Below are 24,313 nucleotides of genomic sequence, written 5' to 3'. Positions count from 1 at the left end.
CCCGTCTCGCTCATCAGCGGGGGTACGCTTTCTTTAACCATCCTTTTCCGGCTGATATACCTGTAGAAACCCTTCTTATTATTCTTCGCATCCCTAGCCAAGTTTAGCTCCAGCTGTGCCTTGGCCTTCCTGACCCCATTCCTACACAACCAGACCGCGTCCCTATACTCTTCCCAGGATGCCTGTTTTGTCTTTGTCTGAGGTAGCATGTGGAAAATAATTCCATAAGTGCCAGTATGAAAGGACTTTGAGAGATGACCTCCAGTAATCTTTTTTAAGATGTTATCTTGTACCTACCTGCCTCATCTCTATAGAAGGATAATGTTTACTAAATCATTGCAGTTCATAGTCCCATAACCAAAAGATGTGGCTTAAATCACTGAAGAAGGTGAATTTTTTTACTGATACTTCAGACAGTGAACTGCAGTGGCTGGAACTTAGGCATTCTCTCAACTACTCCAAATTTGGGGTTGGATGGTGTCTGTTCTCAGAAAGGCAGGCGGTACAGCTGAGGGGAGTCACTTATGGGGGACACTGTCTTAGATAGCATGAATCGGAGTCCCAAGCCTCTAAACTTACTGGATATAGCCCAGTTCCTCTCCACTCAAGGACAGGGCACCAATATGGTGCAAAACTTTACAAGGAAGATTTAAAAAAGAAGTTGGAAAATGAGACAAAACATTCCACAGTTAAAGCAACTGGCAAAATCTGTTATGAAAAAAACATTCTACGAATCAAGTCTGGAATGGAATTAGGAGGCACAAACAAAAGGGGAAAGGAGGAACAGAAGGGAGGCCAGAAGTTGTCTGACATGATTAAATGGCAACTTCCAAATAGAAAATGAGTCAAACAAAAATCCTTTATTATCTGACCCTAATGAAGCCAGTAAACAGGAAGATAAATTAAGTAAACAGCTATTATGCAAGAAGAAAATTAGGAAGACCAAGATGAATTTCAAAGAATAAATAGCTAGCGGTGTGAAAACAAATGAAAATCAGGAAGTCTGCAAGAAATCAATAATTCCACTGAATCATCAAGGGCTAAAGGGATCTATGAAGGAATATAAGCACATTGATGAGAGGCTTAGCGGCTTTTTTGTATAAGTTTCATGAAGGAGACTGCTGAGTAAATACTTAACTTGAACTTATTCTTTCCTTGCATGGAAAAAGAAATATTTTTGGATATTGAAATGTCAGGAGAAGAAATAATAACTTACAGAGTAAGAAAATTCATCAGACCCAAATGACACACCTGAGAGTTCTAAGGGAACTTCAGCATGGAAAAAAAATATATAAAAACATGCAGTCTGTCTTCAGAATACCCACTCTTCCAAAGCAAAAGAAGGTAGTAAATGTCATATGTAAACAACTGCAGTCAGAATAACAAATGTCTGGAGGGTATCTCAAGAGAGGGACCAGCCAGCCTGACCCTTGCAGAAGAAAATCACATCACCCTACTCCCTTGGACTTTTCTATATGTCATTAGTGTAGTGGATAAAGGAAATATCACTATGGCAACATATATATAAAGATTTAACACTTAGCATTTGAAAGGTCTTTGATAAATATTTTGAGAGCAGGAACAGGTTAAATACCAGGATGCATAGGGGAAGAATTGGGCTGGGTGCTACTCAGTGCCATGCTTGTGACTGACTAATGTCAGAGTGAGTATTTAGGGTCCCCTCTTTTCTGTTGGTGAAATCTGCTGTAGAGTTGATCACTACTGGGTCTGACACACTGAGGACAGGATAGACCATGTGTGCCTCGCACACAAAAATGTCACACCTGCACTAGGACTACTGTAGGGACATTAACTTAAGTGTTTCCAGAACACATTGTACTCTCTAGGCTTATTCAGTGTTTCTCTTCAAGACTTCAAATATCTCTGGGAACTAGCAAAGCCACTGCTCTGACTGGCAGACATTGAGACCTGAAGGGTCTATTGTACTTCACTAAATGGTGATAATGGACAGATCACAACATGTTTAAACATGTCAGGTATATTCATCCTCATAAGCGATGTTCATCAGATGAAGCATTGTTATTCAGAGTTGTGAGGGATAAATAAATGGGTGGCAAACAGAAACAAAAATAATAATATAAATGAAAAAAATTGGAAATTAAATGTTAATTTGCTGAAAAGGAGTGTCATTGGTGAGGTAATGATATCACATAACTATTTTTAGTTAATTTTACCAGGTTCAAGAAGAACTAATTTTGAGGAGTTTTTTTAGACTTACGTAAGCTAGGTGATTAGGTAAAATAATAGCAGGTTACCCCAAACTCCAGTTCTGAGACTTCCAGAAAGGTTTATTACCCAATATGCATAGCACTGGACAGTGACTGAGTATCCTAGATGTGAGCTTGACTCTTGAAAATCTTGTCTTATTTCTTACACATTTTGCATGCTATTCAGAGATGTTTCATCTAAAGAGCATTATAAATATAGATTCAATCTTAGACTAAACAATGTAAGTGGCTGTCTTATCCATAGGAAACCAAGACTTTTCAAAGTCTTTCAGTCTGCAAAAATGATCACAGTACATGGGAGGGAGATTTGCTTGAACAACCACAAGAAGTGATGTTCAAAAGGGAACTTCATGGTGCTCAGTGGCCAGTCATGAGCTGCTTATCTGGTTTATTTGGGCAGGTTAATCATTAGTGACTATGAGTGTGATTGTCAAGTTTGCTCTTCTTTCTTATTCTGCCTTGACACATAGTCTGCAGTCAAGTTTTGAGGTTTTTTGAAGCTGACAGTTTGCATTTCCAGCTGGGGTAGCACAGAGTTGAAATACCGGGGAGAAGCACAAGTGTTCAGGATGGTTTGCTGAACATTATCCCCTTCCTTCTTTCAAAACTGAATGGAAAACAAACAAGCAAACAAAACAAAACCCAGCTGAATTATAAGCAAGGGCTGCAACTGGACCGTGTTTCTGAGGAGCTGGCACAGGGACACCAATGGACTTTCATGCAGACTTTCAAAGGTCCCTGAAATCCACCCAGCAAACTCCTTTAGCAGCAAAACCATGATACCTCCAGCTAAGTCATATGGAAGAAATTCAGCCAGAGAACACAGAAGACTTCCTCAGAGCTTTATTATCCCAGAGTTCAATGTCCAGCTCACATTAGACTTTCTGCAGTTTCACTATGTATTGAAGGACTTTTGTAGGGGGGCACTGACCTGGCTGTTCTTTAGAATGTAGCTTTATCTCTGTACTATTAAATTAAAAGGACCAGGGCTGTTCTTTGGCGCTGATGCATCAAGACACATTTAGGTTTGCATTCACACAGCTAAAATTATTCACCCTGAAGAAGGTTTTGCATCCAAATTGCTCACTGGGAATTGTCCCTGGCCTACATGAACAACTCAGACATTATCTGATAAAATGGAGGTTGGCATGGGACAACACTTCGCTGTAGACAATAGTAACAGTTTATCAATATGGGAGACTAATAGCAGTTTTGTAAATCTCTTCTCACATATAAACGAAGATGTCTGAGCAAGTCCTCTCAGTCCTACACAGGGAATATGTATCTAATATCAGCGTCTTTCATGAATAACTGTTTTCTAGAGTAGTACTGCTGAAGAGGCTGTTAGCAGAAGAGTCACACTGAAACTAAAGGAGAGAAATGTGGGTAAAGACACTGAGAAAACTATATTTGTTCACAAGAATGGTGAAGAAAAAGGGAGGATCCACTAGGACCAAGGGATGATGCTATGTAGTAACATGATGTACTTGCTGAAGACAAGAAATAGAGAAGGATGAAGAACAAGAAACCTGAAAGTGTAAGAAGTCAGGCAGTAGGAGAATTAGATTGAGGGAAAGGATAAAATACCGGAGTAACCTTGGAAATGAGGGAGATTTTGCTTTTATTTTGCCTGTAAATTGGATTACTAATTTTAATGCATTGTGCAAATCCCTATCAGGCACAAATCAAGTGATGTGAAAAGTGATATAAAGCTCCAGTGATATAAAATAAAATGGCTAAGCAATGGTCCAGCTCTTCGCCATCTATGGCTACTTATAATTCCTGTCACTAGCTAACAACTAGTAATCACACAAATGACTGCAAAGACACCATTTTCTTTGTTGTTTCCAAGTCTAAACTACCTCATAATATGATTGCTGTGAAATAATTATTGCTTTATACTATAATGATGGCAGTAGCATTACTTCCATATGAAATTTTCCCTTTGGTAAAGTGCCTCAAGACCCTCCCTGTGTGGTGAGAGATAACACAGGTAAGTGAGATATTCCCAGTAGCAAACTGCAGTGCATTCCTCTGACTGCAGCCTTTTTTTTTTTCCATTACCTCTAAAAAACTTAAGTTGATCTCACTTGCCTGCAGTGTGTGCTGTGTTTGTTCATTCTCTAGCCTCTTTATGCATAATTGCAATCCCACAGAGACTGGATGTTTTACTAAAGATATTAAATGTTACCAGCAATCTCCATTAGTATAAGAGACCACACAGAGCTCCAAAGTGCTTATATTAAGGCATTAAGTGCATTACTCCAATAGCTGAGACTGAAGTTTCCTGACTTGGTTGCTTACAGCATGGCACCTACAGAGGTGGACATGATTTCCAGGTCCTATCTGAAAATCCTCCTCAATTCTATGTTGCCTCTATGGGCCAGGGTCAGTTCTCAATTGTGGAACTGGGGGGATGGGTTTCCAGTATCCAGCTGGGGGAGCAGAGGTTGCCGTAGACCTCATGTTGCATGAGCTGGGGTCATGCTGATGTCTTGATAGCATGTCTGAAATGGCACTACACTGGATCATACTTCATTTAAATTTAAAAAGCTAAATTTGCTAAGCACTTCCATAAATCATTTCAGTATCTGAATATGGATGTTATGCCTCCATTTAGGTATCCAAATTTGAAAATTCTACTTTAACAGAATCCATGGATTACTTCAGTCATTATTTAGCTTTCTGTTTGGGCAGATCAATGAGGCTCTCATACAGTTATTTTAGAAATTACCCTGGAATGTTTTCAAATTATATATAATTATCTAAACCAAGGCTTAGTATATATTGATCACTGAGCTGTTAACAATTTGCAATTTCTAAATTTTCTTCTCACAGTGCAAGTAGAAAAAATTAACCCATGTTGTTTAGCAAAGATTTTGTTACTATTGAAAAGATCACAGTTGATAAATAAATGTTTGGGGAAATAGGTTTCTGATTAAATCGGAGCCTGTGTGTTATCCAGCTAACAAAAGTCTGATAAGATTAGGTGGGAAGTTTAATGTCAGATATGCAGAATGGACTTCATCTCATTTAACTTTAGCTGTTCACACCATAGAAAAAATATAACTGTGATGTTAAAGTAAGTGACTTAAATTCCTGATTTGGTCAGTGGAGAGACAGAACACTTCTGAAGCAAAATTTCTGTGTCCACTTTCAGACGACTCCTTTTTGGGTGAGGTGTGTGGTACCATGTTTCTCTCACTAACTGGCCAAGCAGTAGAGATGACCAGGCTGTGTATAGATGTTTTCAGTAGGTCAGATGAGCCTCATCCATACATATAAGTGTATTCACACCACCTCACATTAGACATCAAACTCAGTGGTCCACGCTAGAAAGCAAATTCCCCTGCTTTCAGTCTGAATACACAAAGAGAGAAAAGTCATCTATTCCAACAAGCAATGCAGAGCTAAAGCCTAACACATATGTATTGACCAGCACCAGAGTCAATTCATCTCCATAGAGCTATTCAGATCCAAGGAAAGAGGTTATAACTTCACACCTAGATACAGCTGTCTACAGTTAGATGGTGTGACTACTTCCAGAGATGGAAATGATGTTTTGACTACTCCCAGGGGTGGACATTTAAAAGCAAGTATCGTGTCTTCCTTATTTTTGTCCCCATTCTTCCTCATTTTGCTCCCTGTAGATGTCACCTCATTTTTTTAAGTACTAGCTGGGGTACTCAATCCAGATATTCACAAAATATTTAGACCAAGTTGGTTCTAGGTATTATGAAATATTGAAGTAGAACTTAAAATAATATATACATGGAGGTTTATTTTAGTGATGTTATCTCTGTGGTTGTGCCATTTTTAAAACCTTTTTTTTTTTTCCTTTTCCTCTCTCTTTTCTAATGTATGGTCTGAAGGAAGCTGAAACTAACATGTGTCACTGTTTAACCCCAGTCAGAAACCAAAAACCACACAGCTGCTAGCTCACTCTCTCCCCCTGCAGTGGGATGGGGGAGAGAATTGGAAGGGCAAAAGTAAGAAAACTTGTGGATTGAGGTAAGAACAGTTTAATGTTGAAATAAAATATTATTATTAATAATAATGTAATGAAAAGGAAAACAACAAAAAGAGAGAGAGGAACACAAGCCAAGAAAAACAAGTGATGTAACTGCTCACCACCTGCTGACCAATGCCCAGCCCATCCCCAAGCAGCAATCACTGTCCCCCAGCCAGCTCCCCCTAGTTTATATACTGAGCATGACATCATATGGTATGGAATCGCCCTTTGGCCAGCTGGGGTCAGCTGTCCTGGTTGTGCCCCCTCCCAGCTTCTTGTGCACCTGGCAGAGCAGGGGAAGCTGAAAAAGTCCTTGACTGGTGTAAGCCCTGCTTAGCAACAACTAAAACATCAGTGTGTTACCAACATTATTCTCATGCTAAATCCAAACCACAGCACTAAGCCAGTTATTAGTAGCAAAATTAACTCTACCCCAGCTGAAACCAAGACACACTGGAAACAGATCAAAACTTAGACTGGGAAAGAGATTGCAGTACATGCACATTGCACTGATATTTTCTTGCTTGCAACACGGATTGTTTTCCAAAGTACATTTCCTGTCTTGCAATGTTCTTACCTGCAGTAGAAAATAAATAGTCATTTAGGAAAAACAAACAAAAAAAGACCCACTACAAATCTCATTTGTTTGGTTCTGACAATCTCATCTGCTTAGGTCCCAGACTGCCACTGGCCATTGCTGTTCATGTCCTTGTTTAAATCATTGGAACACAAGCCTGAATGTTGTGTAGTATCACCTTCACAACTCTACAACTACCTGAAAGGAGGCTGTAGTGAGGTGGGGGTCGGCCTCTTCTCCCTGGTAACAGATGATAGAACAAGGGGGAATGGTTTGACGCTGTGCCAGGGCAGGTTTAGGCTAGACATTAGGAAAAACTTCTTCACTGAAAGGGTTGTCAGGTTCTGGAATGGGCTGCCCAGGGAGGTGGTAGAGTCCCCATCCCTGGAGGTATTTAAAAGAAGGATAGAGGAGGTGCTTAGGGACATGGTTTAGTGGTGGGATGGCAGGGTTAGGTTAAAGGTTGGACTTGATGATCTCAAAGGTCTTTTCCAACCAAAGTGATTCTATGATTCACTGGAAAAACTCGTTTAAAACATTTAAGTAGTGAGTTCCTCTCTGCAGTAAAGGTGTAAGCAGCAGGTATAGATGTGAGCAGGTTCAGGGAATTCATGTGTATGGCTTTAGTCCAAGACTCATTTGATATAAAATAACAAGTTTTGAATAAAGTAAAATAAACTGTCTCGGACAGTTTTATTTTCTAAGGATTCTACCACAGGTCAATAGTCTACTGAATTCACTTTGTCTCTCCAAAGACAGAGATATGTCTGCAACAAGATACTATATACATTGATTTCCAATTTTTATTGCTGTGTTTGTCATTGCTTAAATTCTTACTCTTCAAGTAACATTTTAGTAGAAAAAAATAGATGCACTTTGGTCAAAAGGTTTGCAAAGGACATTGCCAAATTCATGTACCCTTCACTGGAGAAGTATATCAAAAAGTAGTTAGAGATATTATATGGATTCTAGGTCTGTTGTGTACATATATAATCATATTTTCCTACTTTTTTTTTCCTTTGCATTTAATTCTATTTTTAATATTTCTGCCAGGCTTAAAATGAGGCTGGTTTCTTCCAAATTGGAAATGTCATCCTCTTTGTACACTGTTACTAAATTTCAAAGATTTCATTACAGTTTTCATTAAAGAATATGTAATAATGAAAATGTGAAGGATTCAGATTATCAGCTCACTGAAGTCTCCAGGGGTTGATTGTGACTTTGGAAATTTCACTTTGGGAAGTGCAGTTAGTTCCCCTAAAGAGGGAACTTGGATGATCAGTGATGCCAGATGGAGTGTCAACAATGGGAACTGACTGGGGGATGACCACCTCAGTAAAACTGGGAAGGTTTCTGTAAACCTCTGGTCACAAGTAGTGTTCCTCAGGGTTTGATATTGAGGCCAGTACTAGTTTTCCTTTTCTGAAGGAACCAAGCTGGGGAGATGGAAATAATTCCCTGCAAGCTGGTGGATGAAACTAAACTGGAGGGAGCCCAGTTTGGGCTCCCCAGACATTGACAAAGTGCAGCTGGTTGAGCAGAAGGCCATCAAGATGGTCAGGAGGCTGGAGCACCCGACATATGAGGAGGGACATACAGTCCTTTCCAACCTAAATTATTCTTTTAATCTATGATTCTAAGAAACCTGCAAATGACACTTCTCTTTCTGTTGCTATAAATAGCTACCTGAGAAAACTTTGCATCAATCACTTCTCTTCCTCAAAGACCAAAAAAAAAAAAAAAAAGGAAGTCTATGGGGAAAAGAATGAAGACCAATGTGAGAAGAAGAAACCTAAATACCTTGTAAGGAGATTGTTCTCATGAAGCAGGTACGTAGTTCAACATGGTAAATATACCTGCCATGACCTGTTAATTTCTCACTCACATTGCTGGCCATGGGTGTAGCATGTAGTGAACTGTGAATGTTCAAGCTCTCCCTGCTTCAGGATAGTCAGGAACTTGGGCAGGGGCAGTCTTCTAAAGCTGACCTGAGAGTCTGCACTGTGCCATGGCACGGAAAGGTGAGACCTGAGCCAGCCTAACAAATACTATTGATATATGACATGTTGCCTGGCTTTATTAGCTACTTGATGTCTTCAGCATTGTGTCCCATGGGATCAGGAAGACATCACTTAATTGCGCTTATCTTCAAGTCAGGATGAAGAGTCAGTTTCACAGAGCTGTTTCTCCATTTATTGGCATTTTCTATAGAAAGTAGTGTGGTTAAATCATCGCTCTTAAACTTCCTGATATCTAGCCCTGCAGAAAGGTGAAGATGTGCTATTTTTTCTCTTTCCTACATTGAGTTGCATCCCTATGGGCATTTTTATAGATCCATTTTCATATAGTAGCATTCTTTCGAAAGTACATAACGTTGTGTATTAACAGAAATTTGTGATTGTGAGACAAGCAGACAGAAAAAGTAAAACTGGAAATGAGACCCAAAGACCTTTAGCAATTCATGTTTCTAAATTAAGAATGAAAACAATAAATTCTTATGCATGTCAATGCAACCTTCTGCGTGGCTGATATTCCTTTTGCTTGGACGCTAATGTCGATACATGACGTGGAGCATTGGAGCACTAAGCCCAAGAAGTCTATGCCTTGAACTACCTATAGACTTTTTCTGGCAGACATAAATTTTCCCTTGATATAGTTTATACTTATCAGTCCTTAAGGTAGAAGCAATGAAACTAGGATAACTTACTCCCTTCCTTGTCTGCACAGAAATAACTCCAATGTAGACTGATGAATGCTTGAGGGTACAAAGTAAAGCGCTTAGAAATGAGGAAACATCACAGTCAACGTGGCCCTGTGAATGGTGATTTGTGTATAAGCATTACAATACCATATTTAAATACCTTATTATGTATTATTTTTGATTCCTTGTCCTTGGATTGAGCCAAAATCATACAGGACAGGAATTTGTTGGGTTTATTGCAAGAACCTCCTTTGTTTGTTGCAACAGAAAGTCAGTTTTAATAGGATGACAGGTTGAACTGAAGAACTGTATCTTCCCTTTCCCTCCACCACAGATTTTATGTGATACTGGACAAGATCACCTCAGAAGACATTGTTCTCTGAGGTCCTCTTTTACTGGGAAGGTGCCAGAGTCTGATTTACTCAAATGCTGAGTGCTCACAGCTGCTACCAAAATCACTTCAAGCTATGCTTTTAGCAGAGAAACAAAGAAAATAACCTAATAATCTCAGACAAAGAAGGTATTAAATGTCTCCATTGGTCTGATAGTCAGAAGGCAGATGAGTCAAGATTGTGCTTCTTGCTTTTCCAGTCCCTTGGAACTATAAATACCTGTCCACAGCACAGTAGAGGGTTGTCTGGGATCTGAGCATCTGAGATGACCTGCGTTCTGCAGAAGAGCTTCAACAGAGCCAGTGAGAAGTCTTGTTTGGGTCCCTCCTTTTCCCATAACATCTGTCTTTTGGATTATAGTAATTGAGTCCTGCCCTTTGCCTCTGCTCATATGAATGACCACTTGATATCGGACAATACCACTTCATATGTGCAGACTGACCCTCTTGCATCAGGATTAGGAAATAAATCTTCATGAGGGTTACCAGATTGCTCTGGGGTCATCTGAGCTCCTCAGAACTGTGGTGTAGCCTCCAGAAACAGGAGTTTAAGACTGCAGAGAGGTACTTGAATACCCCAGAGCTGTGAACCACTCTACTGCAGCTGAAACACTGGTCCCTATTGGGGATAGATTTAAAAAAGAATGTGAGCAAGAGAGTACTCAGGGTTAGAATAAATGCCTGAAAGCAGTAAAATCTTATCTTGCTGCTGAAAAATTATCCCTCCAGTAGCCCTGTTGGCATTAAAATAAAGGGTAATTGCTATATTTTCTCTTTTTTTCCCCCCACTTTCTGATGTTCCATCAGAATGATGCATATGCAGTTTGGAATTTAACAGCCTCATCTGAGTGGTGTAATTGTAAAACAACCATTAAAAGCTCAGCAAGCATTTGTGTCCTCTCTGACCTACAGTGGCTGTCAGACAATGGAGTCATGGAATTTTGATTTTGATCCTTATCTTCGGTGCTTTATATTTGCTTCTTCATGGCTTTGGTATACCTCTCTCCTTCAAATATAAAAATCTCTCCAGAAATTAGGCCATACTGCTATTACCTTCTTAGTAGCAAAGCAGCTTGCTTCTAGCTTTGCTATATGCATTGAACTTTTGTGACACAATCCACTCCCTTGAGGTGTTCAGTCACATTTGTATAGCTTTAGGAATCCATGAATTTATACTAGAGGGAATGCATAAAAGTGGCACTCTGCAGAAGAGTTCGATGATGACATTCATTTGATGATCAACACAGTGCTGCGAAAAAGCTCAAGGATTTGTCATCTAGGTTTTGGGGAGAATTTTAACATTAGAGTTAGTGTGATCCAACTTTGTCACCAACACTGTGGCACCCCTTTCCCCATGCATCGCAGGTGTGAACTCTCATAGTCCTTGTTGCCTTCAATCCGTTGATTGTGCCATCTCATTGATTCACAAGAAAAATAGTTCATTTAAAAAAAAGTTTTAATTTTGCTTCAGGTCAACATAGGGATCAAGGTCATCCTGGAGACAAACATTAAATCTGATGCAGGGGAGGAGGTTGGAGATCTGCTCTTCTGGTAGCAACTTGACTTTGGATCAGATGAATTACAACATGAAGCTGCACATGTACATTCAGTGCAACAGCCTAAAGAGAGAAATATTTAATGGCCAAGGGAAGAAGGGTTGTAAAGACTCTTTCAGTTTCAGTGAACAAATCTTGTGGCTGTCTGTAGGTATGGAGAAATAGTTACCAGAAAGCAAGAGTCCAGAAAGAGGAAAACAATGTACTTAGAAGACTTAGAAGAAGTTTGCAATGGACTGATAGGCTCTGGACATTAGGACTCTCCTGGTGAATTTGCAAGAGCCTCTGAACTCACAGCACCAAAAATCTGCTGAATCTGTACAAGGACATGAGCACACACTAATATGAACCACAGGTTGTGTAACACAGGCCACCTCTAAGAAAGGGTGGCAGCCATATGCACATGAAGACTACAGGAATATATACACACCTGGTGAAGCAAAGGACCTTCTGAGGACTTTGAACATTTACCGAGAAGCTAACACTACTTCTGAGTGAGCAGCTGGGGTTATTTTCCCAGCTATTGCTCCAACTGGGTAACTGTGTGTGAGTGAGATGAGTGAATGAGTAACTGAATATGTTGTATGAATAGCTATCTGCTACCAGTAATAGCAGTTTAATGAATAGCAACTATTGTAAAAAATATTTGATTGCAATCAGTGCTTTGCCCACACACACATACAAGCATACGCATGATTCCCTATAAGAAAAAAGGAACTTACAAGAGATGTAGGCAATGACTCCATTGTGCACTACCTTACCTACAGTGTCAAAACTATCCTAGATCCAAGACCCAAATCATAGAATCATAGAATCATTTAGATTGGAAAGGACCTCCAAGATCATCTAGTTCAACCATTAACCCAACACTGCCATTCCATCACTAAATCACGTCCCTAAGCACCTCATCTGCCTGTCTTTTTAATACATCCAGGGACGGGGATATCCAGAAAGACAAATAATGAGCAGTTTGGAAAAGGCAGCATTTGTTTCTAGGATATGTGGTAGTAAGTCATAAAGGTAGGAACAGAATTCAGAAATTCTAATTCAATGACTCTTGCTTACCTCATCATAATGAAGAAATATCGACAGCAAGGGAGTGGACTAGATTTCCCTTATGAAAAGTATATCCTGCCAACAGCTACCCTCAAAAAAGACTCATGGGAAAGTTTTGCAGTTTTCAATACCCCTTGCTGCATCACTCAATTGCTAATGTATGAAACAGCTGTTGCTCACACGGGGCGTAGGAATTCCAGTTTCATTTTGCTATCGTCTCTTTCTCCCTGCAACGTAGAGTTCAAGGATGGTAATTCTTACAGAAGAGTTTGACAAAGGATTCACTGGCCATGGCTCCTAGAAAGAATGTTCAAATGTATAGATGCCTATAATAAATAGATTTTCTAGGCTATGAGCTATCAATGAAGGAAACTCCTGAATTTGCAGAGAAAACCCTCTTAAGAGAAAACAGGTTTTAGTAATCGGGAAATGCAGCTGAGACCCCAACAACAATCATTAATACAGAGCAGGCAAGGAACCTTAGCATGCATCATAGGGAGATCTGGATCTGTTGCCTCACATGGGATTACAGGGTGTGTCTGTGAACCCATCCATGCAGGCTTCTCCTGTGTTATGGCCAAGAGAGACCCTCCCTTGTACATGGCCCCACTGACCACTTCATCACTCCCCAGTCTCACCACCAGGATGTAATGAGAAAACAGCTGATACCTCTCTGGCACTTATCTAGGACCATTTACAAAGGTCCAACATGAATAATCTGTTTTCCTTTCAGCTGTGGATGATTTTGCCCTCCCTTTTTTCATATTTACTTTCCCAGGACCTTAAACACAATAGGACTTCCTTCAATTACTCACAACTGCCTAATCAGCCTTAACATTAAAAGTTCTATTTTCCTTTTCTGCCAAAGGAAAATGAACAACCAGCCTCTCCCTGCATGATAGGTCAAGCATCAGAGACTACAGCTTTACCTGATTTTCAGACAATTTTCAGACAACTTACCTGGTTCCCCACATCTCCAGGCAGCAGCAGAGATCTCTAGCCCTGAGCATACAAGTATTTACAGTAAAACCAGTCATAATATCTGTTTCTGACTAGTTCCTAATTAGTTCCAAAGTCAGGTCAGGGAAAAGTCTAGCTGAAGTGCAGAAATACAGTGGTCCTGAAAAAGCTATAGCAGTCATTATCTTTTAACCTCCCACTTCTTCTCCACCTCTCCCCAAAAGTTTGTCGGCTTTAATATGAAGATGAAATAGAAAATTGGAAATGGGACTAAGCAACACTGTCCTAGTGAGCACTCACAAAGGTTCACCCAGCTTGGTCCTCAGCTGGTTTTTTATCAATTAACTGAACTGATTTCAGCTGCACTAAACTGCTTTCTGCCAACTGAGAGCAGGACATGGTGCTCATCTGCTCTGTTCTTTGATTCGTAAGTAAGTAAATAACTGTACAAACAAGTGAAACTCATGGCTCTGGATCTGAGGAAGTTCACCCAGGACCAGTGACTAGATGGTAGGAAGGTACCACCTCAGGATTTAAAAATTACCTAGGCATCGGTGTTTATCAACGTTTTTTAAGAACAAATGTGGGTGGATTTCATAAAACAACAGATACATTTATACGTGAGCCTACCTACAGGTCCCACTTTCCTACAGTGATAGACCATGGTGGCACAAACAGAAGCTGTAAACTCAGTGCTGGCACACAGAGAGGAAAGACTGAAGAGGAAAGATAAATCCAAGCTATTTAAACTGAGGAGAAACAAGGACTAAGAAAATTACTGTTATGGAGATGCACAGGCAGTGTCACTGAACACTTAACATACTACTTTTTAAATGCAACTACAAGCATCAAAGTGCAGCCCTTATGGTCAGCAGACCTTGCTAATCCTTTCCTATATTTTAGCTCAGTACTGGGTTAAAGGTGCAATGGAGCTGGAAGGGGAAGAGCTGGAGCACACGGTCAAAAATAGAAAATGGCTACAAGCTGCCAAGGGTGAGGTGGCAGCACACACAGCCACATGCCTTCAGCCAGTGCAGCTGGGATGTGCTTTTGGCAGTGTGGGCAGAGGACAGGCTCCTCTCAGTGCTTCCCTTGTGCTGCATCAACCTGCAGCCTGCAGCACCGTGGTTTCCACATGGAGGAGGAAAGCTGGAGGTAGAAATCTGTGAGAAAGTATAAAACTATGTGACCAAGGGAAGAAGTGCAGGTTTCAACTTCTCTCTGCCACAAAGGACCTGGAAGAATCTTGCCCTGATTAAGTCATTCTTCCCACGCCAGAGATTCAGAAACAGAAGCCAAGCTAAACCTGCTCACTGCTAGGATGTCTCCCTCCTTTACTTCCCATGGTGGTTGCACAGACTGCATCTGCTCACCCTGGAGGTGACCATGTCTTTTCTTGTGCTCCTGTTCCAAAGCTCTGCTTCTTCCTTTGCAAAATGGACTGCTGCTTATCTTGGTGGGTTCTCATTAAACTATATTCATCAGAGTCTACCAGAACACCTTCTGATTCAGAACCGGCAGGTGTTAAAATTATGCCCATGACAAAAAAAACTAAACCAGAACATAGGAAGGCCTGGAGAAACTGTGCTGCACTGGCAGGAGCTGAGCATTCTCTAAAGCAGGAAACATCTCTTAAGCCATCCCTGCTGAGAGCTTCTATCTCAGGAGTTTTGCTCTTTGCACAGCACAAGCTTTACCTTTGGTGACAAATAAACATGTTTCAGGGGAGTGGAGGATACCTCAGCATCTGTTGGGTGTAGCCATGAATTAACTTCTCGATGGTGCTGTTGATAGGCTTGGCACATTCACATACTAGGAACAAAGCAATGGCTGTTGGCAACAACATGTGTGTCCTGGATTTTCCCAGCTGTAAATGGGGACCTAGTCATTCAGCCTGAGAGGCTGATATCCCTGTTACTCTCCTCTGTGCCATTGGATGCAGGAAACAGGCACACTTTCAGTCTGCTTGGACTGCCTGGCCACCAAGCCTCAGGCTACCATTTGCTGTGCAAGCATCAACTTTTGGGGACAGTTTTTGTGCTAAACCAGTACAAGGACAAAGCAAATGACAGTTTTATCTTCAAATACAAATGGATGAGACAAACAGCAATTCAGAGAAGGCTGAGAAAATAAAGATGCACTCTATTTTTACCTTCTGGTGAAACACTATGACACCTAAGTTCCTGTATGGCTGTAAGCTTATCAGACAAGATTTACAGTGGTATCTAGACCTCTAAAGATAAAGAGGTGTCAAGGGAGAGCTATTATAGCATTCAAATGAGTTTCCTTTTTACCTTCTGTTAGATTTAATGTCTTATCTGCATGGATATTTTTCACAAATCATCCAGACATCTTTAAAGCACTTAAAGACTCCAGAGTCCTACAAGAAGGTCCCATTTTAAAACCAGATGCAGCATCCAGGCCCTATGTACAGCTTCTTTCAGGAGTGCTGATACTCACGGGGCATATTTCTGTGGATCCTTCTATGTAGCTGACAGCTAACTTAGGTCATTGACAGTGCCCCTTGTAGACACCTGTGTAGTGGCTGTATGTAATACACTGGTCCCCTGCACTGTGTCTAAAATAGCCAGATGGTGTGGGTATTGCCCTCCATCTCAGCCAAAATGTCCACCTTCTTGTCCTTATTGATTACGGCAGGAACTAAGGGTAGGATATATCACAACTAACTTCAGCCAACTAAAAGCTAAATATCCTTTTTAAGTTTGTCTCACTTTCCTCTGAAGTGATAGGGAAAAAAAAATAATTAAAAAACCCCCACAATTAATCCCTGCTATAATACTTCATTCTTAAAACGGTCTGGGTCACTGCCGCTCACTCATTCTCCCCCTTCCTCAGTGATTTTTCTCAGCATTCAACACACAAAAGTAATCTGTGGCATGCAGCAGGGAAGACAGCTCCAGCGCGGGCCCTTCCCCGGGCTGCAGTCCCTCAGGGACAACCTGCTCCCGCCTGGGCTCTCCACGGCCGCAGCTCCTGCAGGAAAGATCCCCCTGCTGCGGCCTGGGGCCCTCCCCGGGCTGCAGGCTGGGGCTCTGCTCCAGCGGGGTCTCTCCAGGGCTGCAGGGGATCCCTGCTGCGGGCCTGCAGCACCTCCTGCCCTCTCGGCTGTGCCCGGCGGGGGGGCCCTGGGAGCCGGCTGGGACCGGCTGTGTCCGGCACGGGGCAGCCCCGGCCTCTCCCCTCAGGGGCCGCCCTGCAGCCCCCATGCTGCCAGCGCCTGGGCACGGACAGCCCAAACAGCGACCCAGACAGCTTAAGGAATTGCTCCCAGCCCTTCAGAGACAGGACCAGACCCCCATTCCCTGGGGCACCTGCAGGCCAGCCAAGCCATGGTGGTGCAGCAGGAAAGGTGAACAGCTTACCAAGGCAGAGATCTCTGCAAACGTCCATGCCTGATGTACCCGCACAGTCCTTTGTTCCAGCCTGGAGCTCCTCTGTTTTCAGAGGACGAATGGTTCGAGCTGTCTCAGTGTTTGAAATGGCATCTCACCCTGTAGCAGGGGTTTTCTTCCCCTCTTGTCTTGGTAACTCAACACAGAAGTCCCCAAAGTCCATGGGGAATGGGGTATTCCTTCCTTTTGGTACCTTGCAGAAGGGCCACAGGCAAACATAGTCAGTGGTACTAGCAGTGTTTAAAAAAAAAACAAACAGGTTGAAAGATGTGTTGAAGGCAGTTATCTACACAGGCAGAATGTCACTGAAGGTTCTGCATTACTCCTGGACCTGTCAGCTCATGCGGTCGTGTGACCCATGGAAGGTCATTCTCCCCACCACACCTTACTCCAGACTGCCCTGACCTAAATCCTGTTTATTAAAACAGTGATTTACATGAATGCCTAATATTGCTCAGGCTTTCCAGTGTACAGCCCACCTGAAGTCATTATCCTCTGTCTGAGGCTTCCTAATCACTATTCCACAGCAATCAATTAGGAGGACTAACAAACAATTAGGACTTCAGGAGAGTGGATAAACACTCCAGACACTAAGATCTGGCTTCATGTAAGTATGCTTTGCAATCAAGAATGAAATCAGAGAACAACAAAACATTCTGAACCCAGAATTAGTCCTTAAATAGAGCAGTGCAAGATAGATGAGTGTGGCCTTTTGCTGGCACACAGGAAGGTGTCATCTCTGCCCACAGGCTCTTTCCAGGGTTGTCAGCAAAGTACTGAAAGAAAAAAGCTTCTCGTGGAGTCTTACCCAAGGTGGTTTTAAAAACAGGAGATTCTTAGCCCTGTAGCAACAGTAAGAGGGAAGCCAGCTTAACCTGGGTCCAGCACAGCTGAGGAGCTTAGTTAATTGCCCAGCCTCTACTGATGTTTTAAAGTTTACCCAGGTGCATCTATGTAAACAAGCTTCATTTGGTCCATCCCTGAAGCCATGATGTAAAACCCCTCAGTTTTCCTCGGCTGTGGCAGGTCAGTCTCTCCATCAGCCCTTTCGCTGTAGGATAGAGGTGAAAATAGTGTCCCTCCTTCTCAGACACAGGCAAAAGGGCTTAGCTGGGTATGTTGTTTGGAAAAAAAACCAAAAGCAAAACCAAAACTACCAGAACTGAGTTGAAGGAAATTATTTGCAAATCTAACCTAAATTCTGCCAACTAAAATTAATTGGGGAAACCAATGAAAATAAAAATTAAACTGTTGAATCTTTTGGTCCTGATGATTTTTCATAAACAGCATTTGATATTTTGCATTTGGCAGTGGCATTTCAAGACACAATGGACCTACCTTTACCTGGGGGACAAAAAAGAACCAACAACCAACCAAAAAAAAAAGTATCCAGGCAATCTTTTTAATGATTATTATTAGGTTGGCCTGATGAGCGATTCAAAGATGGAATCATTTGCATGTTATTATCATTTGCATTCTTTCCCTCTCTGGTTTTGGTTTTTTTTTTTTTTTGTACAATAATGTGTACCCTTTTGGATTCCAGGAAAGGGAACATCCTCAGGGCAAAGCTCCCTGCTGCCTCAGTCCTCTGTGTGGGGTGTGCTTTGAGTGGGCCAAGTGGCCTCTGTGGGTATCTGGGAAATATCAAACAACCTGACCCTTATTTCACTGCAGTCCATAGTAAAAGATCAGGCCCAGGAAAAGTCAGGACCCTAGGGATGAAAATATTCATCAGTTCTTTGCAGGAGACAGCTCACTAAATATCTTTTTGGGATGTCTCCTCTAGTGACCTCCTGATGTTGCCAGGGTTGTGGAAGCAGCTGTCCCTACAGGGATCCTTCTTCTCTGAGAGAGCTCTCCTCTTAAATTAACAGATGGGGACACAGAATGAAGCTGGAATAAAAGTTCAGCTATTTGTGAATTGTGAGTTTGGTTTTGTTTTGTTTTCTTTTTGGTTTTTTTTTTGTTTTGTTTTCTTTTGTTTTTTTAGTGGATGGGCCAGAACCCGTGTTCTGGCAGCAAATATCTACCGAGAGCAAATAGCATGGGAAAGCTAGATGCAAAGGAAGTGTCAGGGAAGTTTAAGGCCATGTGTCAGCCAGAGGAATGGAGAGTTTGTGTCAAGTGTGAGAAAAGGTCTGGCACATAGAAGGTCCCAGGTGGAAGAGAGAGAAAGAAAGGCTTTGAGAAGAAGAAATTATTTTTTCCAAACTCTCTAAAGAGATAAACCAGGGACAATACTGGTTTGGTATTGAAATTAAATGGAAATGATATCTACACGCAATGTGTTCAGAAAGTACAGGTTGTGCTGGATTCCCTCTAACAACAATTTCTCTTCTACTCAGTGGTAATAGTAAGACTAAACCTTGTGTTTGTACCAATAATTTCACAATAACCAGACTCAGTGCTTTGAGTTTTCATCTTGACTTATTAATGGAAGAGATTTGCTAAAACTCCCACAAAAAAATTGCAAAAGGATATTATGAATGGAGAATCTTGGTTTGGAGGTTTCAAAAGACCCAGAGCCATGTCAGCAGGGCTTTATGGAAGGATATTCTGTTTGCTTGCTCACTGAAGAAAACTGAGGTCTGAAATCCAAGATGACTTCAAATGCAGTAGGAGGATTAATGGGTACCAGAGACTTCATTCTTAGATTTCACTGCAGAAGAACCAGGGTCTTAGCCTCCACAAATCAGAAAGAGGTACAAGTTCATGGGCTTTGTATCTGCCTTAGTGGATATGGGGTTGGACTAGATGACTTCTAGGGGTCCCTTCCAACCCAAAACTTTCTATGATTCTATGATATGGCTGAACTGCGGGTGCTTTTCCTCATGCAGGATAGGTAACAAACCTGCAATGAGGGTGCAAGGCTAACAACTGTGGTGAGTAACCACCAGTCTCACAACATATTGTATTTCTTGAAGCCCTAATTCCTAGAATTATTTTTTTCTTTTTTTTTCTTTTTTCTTTTTGTAATAAAAGGGACCTTCTGAACATTGAAGGGTGCTGTATATTTCTAAGATCAGAAAATTAATTAAAATCTCAATACTATTATTTTTCCCTCAGTTTAAAATACCTTGCTGCTTAAGGCAGTCTTGTATTTTCCCACTGCCTGTCTCCTGACTCCTGAACGCCAGGCAGGAGGACAAGAAAGGGATGAGCCATCACACAGGGTGTCTACAGAGCACTGAAATAGGAGCAGGCTACTCCAGTGTTTGCCCCACTCCTGCTCTCCGCTTCTCTCCTCCAAAGCCAAGTATCAGGCATCACTTAGTTCTGCTCCTGCCTGCCACCTTCTCTAAACCAAAGTCACTTTGGGAGAAGAGGATTGAAGAGATTTAATCATCTTCACTCCCTGCAGCTAACAGGGGGCTCTGACAGTCCAAACACTTTCCTCATTGGAAAAGGCACCTAGCCTTGCCCTGTGTCTCTCCACCCACCTTAGAAAATGAAAGCAGTGGACTCCAGCATGAGCAGTGATTGTATTGGCATTATTATCATCAGTATTTTCCTGTCAGACTATCTGACAGACGTCTCTTCTCTCCATCATGTATTGGTCCTAAAAAACATAGGACACTTGAACTAGAAGAACCAAAGTGATGCTAAAACAAGGAAAAGTAAACCAAAAGTCAAGAGGTTGTTGTTAGCTCCAGTTCAGCTTTGTGCTATTACAGTCATGCTCCTTTTTATTCAGTCAAAGTGCAGGACAAAACTTGTTTGCCCAAATGTGAACTGTGACATTAAGATATTCCTGAGCTTAGTGGGCTAGTGAAGTGAAGTCATAACGTTTTTGGCTGCCGATGACGTACAAAGAATAGCTAGGCACTTCTAATCTCACTAAACCCACTGGGTTATCCACCCTAAAGCGGGTCAGCTGGAGGTAGCCTTTAATACAAATCTGGAGACTTACTAGAAATTATGCTTCTGTAGCAAGGGTCATGTAAATCAAAATCTTACTTAGCTTTCAGCTTTTCCTATGTATTTCTTACAATGTTGATAATAAACTCCAGTTAATAAGTCAGCAGTTTGCATGATCATTCAATTTTCTTTGCCTGTCTGAGGCTAGATTGATCCTGCTGCTGGTCTGGATGTTGTCTGGGTTTGTGTCCTATTTTTAGATTAAAAATATATACTTTAGAATTGAGTCTGATAGTAGAAATGTTGAATGGTGAATACTTCCACTGAGCACACCTGCTTAAACTATTTTTGAGCACTTACTTAAAATATACTGGCCCATGACTTCCCAAGCATCAAGCTTCACTGAGTCCATACATTCCCCAGCGCCTATGGGAAAGAAAGGAAACAAAGCCCCAGATTCATCCTGGCTAACTGCAGGCACCAGGCAGAGATGCCCACATCAGGTAGCTGTCAATGTAAATCGCCCATGTATTCTGAAGAGAGAGACGGGTATCTCCAAGAAAGCAGTGTTGTCTATATACATTGTATATGAGGGACTTCATCTCTCTCCATGAGGGAAAATGGGGCCATCTCGGCTCCTACCTTACATTAAATCACTCAGCAAAGTGCCTACTAGCTGTAATGAATCTGGACCAGGAAAGCAGAGTTGGACACAGTAAAAGCCACTCAAAAGTTATAGCTACTTTCCTAGCAAATTAAACAGAATGCGGTGGGTACCAGACCAAGACTGCATGCATTGCTATATTCTTCAGACCAGCATGGTTTTGCTCTGGGACATCCAGCACTTCCCCTAGGACCTAGCAGAGGGTAGAAACTACTCTCAGTAACCAGCCTGTACACAGTCACCCTTTAGAGAACAAGAAAAGTTAACAGTATGGACATGGGCTGTTCTCTGCTTGTCAGCCAGAGCAGCAAAGGATGATTTTGGACACGGATGGCTTACTAGGGTAGACGTAGCTGGGGCTTGGATCAGTCCCAGCTGCCTCCAGACATCCCCTAACCAATGCCAGATGCAGATATTTTCAAGCTTCTCTTTTGTAAAATATCACTGCCCATAAATCACTACTATAACAGCAACTCATTTGAAAACTGTGGGCAGCATTTTGAGATATTTCCATTGCCATGTCACCAGGTTATGATCTGCTTGTGATTTAAATGTTCCAATTGTTTTTATTCAAACCAAACAATTTACATCTCTCTCTGTGACCTTACCAACATAAACATGTCACCCTCACAGGGGTGAGGAAGGGTCACAGTTTGACAGACCTGCTTGCATGGACGTAGGAAATAATAGCTCTCAACCAGACAAACCTGACTTAGAGAATCATTTGCTTTTAATCAAATGGAAGCCTCCACTGGAAGAACAGAGCTTCATGTTTAATAAAGTGTCTGAAATAGAAAGGAAAATAATAAAGAGTGCCTGGGCTATTCTTCACCAATCAACAATCCATCATCATCAAAGGAACACCAGCTGTCCCAAGAACCTCTGACTCCATCACAGAATGGAAAATGTAAACTAACAATGAATGAAATCAGGTGTATCTTTTTTCTTCTTTTTTCTTTTTTTTGCTATGTGTATATTCACTTTGTCCACAATGAACACATTTAAAGAAAGCAATCTAATTTTCCCAAATATTAAAAAAATGCAAATTAAATTCTACTGTTTCTCTGTACCATATACAAGTCAAGGTATGAATGTAAGTCAAAATGAGTATTTCCACTGAGCTCAATGGGAGCATCACCATGAGATTCTGAACTTTTAAGAATGCTAAGAAAGGTCATTCAAGACTGTTTTGAGTTTTTTTATTATTTCTGATGCCACAGTGTCTGTGATCTACAGTTTAGACATGCATGGTCAGATTCCAAAACTACTTTAAGGTAGGGTCTTTAACTCTGAAAACTGTATCTTAACTAAGAATCACTTGAAACATATGCATCCAAAATTGCAGATCATTATTTAAAGTAATAGTTTTACTTTTTCGAATTATCCCATGTAAAATAAGGATGAAAGTTAGCAAATTCCTGCTCTGTTACTCAGAAATCTAAATCTTATCTCTTTCCCCACATCACATTTAGTATCTCTGTCTACTATTCAGATTGCTGGATCTGTTTTTTCTTACTCTCAGGATTATTCAGTAATGTTCACTAGGGTCATCTCTTAAAAAAACAGACATAGAAAGTCTGCTCTAATTTCTGAAGCTGCACAAGTTTCTCTGACATGCCAAAAGAAAAAAACAAAACCTCAAATCAAAACAGTATTGACTTTTTTCATATTGAGAAATTTAGCCAGTTTTTTATGTCTTTCATTCATTTTCCCCCAAAGTGGTCAGTTGACCTTTTCAGGCTATTAAAACTAAAACTTCATTATTATTGTTTTATTATGAGTAACGTTCTTGTAGCCGTAACTGCCTATAGTTCGGCAGAAGGTTTTATTTACCTTCAAACTTGTTTATTTTTTCCAAGAGTATCAGCTGAAATAACAAAAAGATACTTCTTTTTTTTTCTACATACCTTGGTTTTTTTTTGTTTTTTTTTTAATGAACTATCTCACCAGAAGCTCAAATATCAGCGAATTCCAAGCAGACCTCATTTCATATGTAAATTAATTTGTCTGATCTTCATTTATTTTAAGTAATTTTTTAATAAAATCTTGGGAAGAACTGAAACAGAATCTTAATGTCTCGTCTCTAGGCTTCACATAGCTTTTAATTTATGCCTTTCAAGCAGCCTACGGGCTCAGCAAAGTATAATCATGTGTTTTATTTGCATCCTGAATTGCATAATATTCTCACTAGCGGACTTTCCTGTATTTTACCTCACGATTGTTACTACAGAAACATAACTAATAAAACACAGACGGAGTTTTTGGGAATTAGGAGCAGAACCAATTTTTCCCCCCCTCCCGAGCTGTGTGCTGTAACCGCAATAGCATAATTATGTCCTCATTTGTGTGGGTTTTCTAGGCCCAGAGGCCCCTCTTTGGAAGGATGGGGAGAATGCCCTTAATTATCAAGGTTGATGCAAGCTGAACCTTCCTGGTTCTGCGCTGAATCCTCTAATCATTCGACTTCTACATAAAGAGAGCCAAAGAGGACCATGATGAGCACCACTGTTGGTTCACTAGGGAACAGAACCTGAGAAATGTCCTTTTCTGAGAGTTCTAGCTGGCTTGAGGCACTTACTAATTGGAAAGTTGTTCATAGAGTTCAGGAACATACAGGCTTTGTTTCATGGACTTATGGACTTCATAACCTTAATTTCACCACTTATTTACTATCTTGTAAAACATACTTAGATATTTCCAAATACAGTAGGGAATATAACAGCTTCTGTGCCTGGGCACCCCCACTTTGAGACAGAAAAGCCCCTTTTTTTACCTTTTATCAGTCGGTTTCATCTGATTCAATTGAGTGACTCTCTGTTGCCGCAAGGGCATGTATGCAAAACCTGACACAGTGCTGGTCTTTGGTGACTGGCTCT

Source organism: Egretta garzetta, unplaced genomic scaffold, assembly GCF_000687185.1.
Source record: "Egretta garzetta isolate BGI_Z169 unplaced genomic scaffold, ASM68718v1 scaffold50, whole genome shotgun sequence".
Classification (NCBI taxonomy): Eukaryota; Metazoa; Chordata; class Aves; order Pelecaniformes; family Ardeidae; genus Egretta; species Egretta garzetta.
The sequence above is the reverse complement of the archived record's forward strand: the minus strand, read 5'-3'. Positions refer to the sequence as shown.